Raw genomic sequence first — 3,439 nt, 5'->3', positions numbered from 1 at the left:
CCACCCCATTCTTTTATTTGTATGTTATTACTAAATGACACATTTTTTCCCTGGTCCATTTTTATCAAAACGACGCCATGTGATTAGTTGAAAAATGTGCGCATGCTAGTACAGTGTTTGGTATTTCGTACGGTACATAATTATTGTAATATTATGTTAGCCTAATTTATAATGAATTGCTGAAATTGTTATCAAGTTTTTCTTTCGGGATGGAATGTCCAGAATCCTTGACTTTTCATTAAGTGTTCAATTGTCATACATATACCAAAAAGATGAAATAAGCTTGTTGATAATAATAGCAACTATAACCAAGGCTTTAGAGATTGACGTGTACTGACATCAATGACGACAAAACTGTTATAAATAGAGAATATAGCTCTGTACAGAGAGAAAGATTCAATGAATACAGATGTATATCAATTAGCTGAGAGAAAAGATGGCTTTAAATTTTATGGCGGTAGTGAATGGTGTTGTAAGATAGTGTTTGTGTAAATAAAAGTTGAAATGGCATGTGTCCACATACTGTCAGCTGGGTGTTTTGGATGTTAACGTGATTCCTATCTTCCTCTGTCCTAATAACACCTCTAATCGTCAGCACGTATAGGACCTACTTGTGTTGGAAGTGCCGTGAAACTCTAACCAAAACTAAACAAAAGATTGAAAACACAAAGAGTGCGATGGAGATATTTTTGCGTGAATTATTTATTACTTCAAGGCGTTAAATCTTTGTTCAACGAACAGACTTACTTTGTTTCTAAGTTTGTGGTTCAACATCACATGTTTTACATGTACATGTAGGTGTTTTTTTTAGTGATAGTAAAAGTTTTACGGCATTTGCAACACAATATGGTCATATAAGTGCAGAAGATTAGAGGCATTGCAAGAGAGTAACACACAAAGAAAGAAGGAGGAAAGATAAGGAAGATAGATGTTTGATAGGAAAGAATGCGCAAACCACAACTGAGCACCCACTACGAACCTCTAGGTGCTTTTACGACTCCACCGGCACTACAATGATCATAATAATAATATTGGAGGTGGGATTTGACTTTGCCTGTAAGGGCCAACCCATGCTGAGAGGGACACAACGTGTCAGTAGAAAAACAGAGATACTCGATAAAAATTAATGTTCTCTCCACACGGGAATCGAACTCAGATCTTCTACGTGCGAAGGCGAAGCGCCTAACCGCTTCACCACAAGACCAGGTGTCATTTTATAGAACAGCGTGTGTCACCCATGTTTATAGCCTGCGTCTATTTTTGCCACCTTAAAGAGACGAATATGTTAATACGGCCCATCTAGCCTACATGCATTTCCAAGCAAGTCATAAATTAATAAAGCAAGTCACCACCCCAACGCAATGATCCCCACTGCCCACCAAAATTAGCAAAACGCCCACTAGTGAGCGATACACCCGGGTTGGCAAGTCGTTACCTGAGAATTGCAGAGTTTTTTCTGATATTTATTGGCCGTTTTGAGTTATAAGACAATGAGGTCAGAAACCAAATGTTCTATCTGAATCTGCTCTGTCAAAATTGTAAGATTATTGGCAGTCATTATCAAGATATTAAAATTTAAAGAATTGCATTCGAAAAAGTTTGACATGTTGGGAAATAATTTTTTTTACATCAAATTTCTCAAAACTAGGCACTATTCAGTTAGAACCTTGTAATTTTAAGGATGGCGAAGTACAGATATAGGCAAAAGAGAATTGGTAATCTCGGAGTACATGGTGTCATCAACAAAAGATCTGGACAATGACAATAGTAAGAATAAAGGGGGAAACATCAGACGGGTTTGAAGCAGGCAAGGGCAAGATATAAGTCCGTTTGACGACCAAACGCGACAAACGCCGTGTCTAGAAAGATGAGGAACGTGCCTCTCTAAAGGGTTGCAGAAAGTCACGCTTTCAAAAATAGTTATGGTTTGTTTATTTGTTGTTGTTGTTGTTGTTGTTTTTAGGGGGGGGGGGGGGTAAAGAAAAAAATAAAAGCGGTTGACCTTTTTTGACAAAGCGCAACATGACTTATCTGTTGACCAGTCAAGTTCTTTCCTCAAGTCACGTGACTTCGCTTGTCGTCCTCACAAGTCTGTGGGCGTTTCTTTCTTTGCCTTATTAAAGCAATGTGAGTATTGAGTATACCACGTTTTTGTGTTTTTAAAAAAAAAATGTGCGGAGAGCAGATTTCATCATACAACAATGTCAACTAAGCCTTACATCCCCCAATAACTCCGCTCCTATTTAACCTACAGAAAATAAACACCAAACTGAGATAACTCTTTAAACCCCATCGGACGCTGGGAACGTCCGGAAGTAATAACCCTGTTCCCCGTCGGACGTCCGATACCAGTGACAACTGTTTCGTTTCATTTAGTGCTAGTTTTGGCTTGTTTTGTCGGAAACTATTCCCGAACCAAGTTTATTCGTAATGACTAAGCTTTTGCTTCTGCCATTTAGAAGTTATCACGCCGCTGATCCTTGCAATGGCCGTACTTTTATCATAGTGCTGGGATGTCGTAGATGTTTGTAACGACTGTGAACAGCCGAGTGATGATGTGCCCAGGCTGACAGTACACTCAGAGATAACGACTTAGCGGGTACATAATGTCTCCGGTCATTAGATCAGCGGCACTGTTTATGGCTCATATCCAACCATCATGCACCAATCAGAAACACGAATTCGTATATTTAATTTCACAGAATACTGGTCAATTTTTTTCTTATCAGATAAAGAAACCCCAAAAAGAAAAAGAAAAAATGTATGAATAACGAAGTAAGTTGTGATTCTTTTTTAAAAGTCGATAGTCTGGTGCTTAGGCTATGGGGCTGGTCACCGTAAGGTCGTGGGTTTGAATCCCGTCAGGGGCCCGACGTTGCGTCCTCGGAAAGAAACAACAAAGTTACTCAACCTTATTCAGTAAATGGGTGAAGAACAGAAATCTTCATTTTTCTCAAATTTGGAAAATGGATATGTTGCTCTTTGTTGCGAAACTGCTCAGTGTACATTTACATCATGAGACAGATTCAGTAAATTAAGTACAGCAGAAAACTCGTCAAACCCAGAAATCGTTTATGAAGATGACCCGACCCAACTTTCAATGACTGCAGGTGGATTAAGACAGAAAATCATATTAGTCATCACACCAAACACCAAAATTCGCAATTATAATTGTACATCACTTTGTTGCATATTAAGAGTTCTCATACATAGCGTCAAAAATTGTTGGAAACACCCCTTATGAAAGTTATGGCGGAATTCGGCAAATCAGAGAAGAAGAAGAAGAAGAAGAAGAACAAGAACAAGAACAAGAACAAGAACAAGAACAAAAAGAAGAAGAAGACTGGGGAAATCCATCTCTGTGTTTACAAACCTTCCCCCTCTTCCCTCCCCCTCCCCCTCTTTTTTCCGTCCTCCCCAAAGAGAGAGAGAGAGAGAG

The sequence above is a fragment of the Aplysia californica genome, unplaced genomic scaffold (assembly GCF_000002075.1).
Source record: "Aplysia californica isolate F4 #8 unplaced genomic scaffold, AplCal3.0 scaffold00155, whole genome shotgun sequence".
Classification (NCBI taxonomy): domain Eukaryota; kingdom Metazoa; phylum Mollusca; class Gastropoda; order Aplysiida; family Aplysiidae; genus Aplysia; species Aplysia californica.
This window is presented reverse-complemented; position numbering follows the sequence as displayed.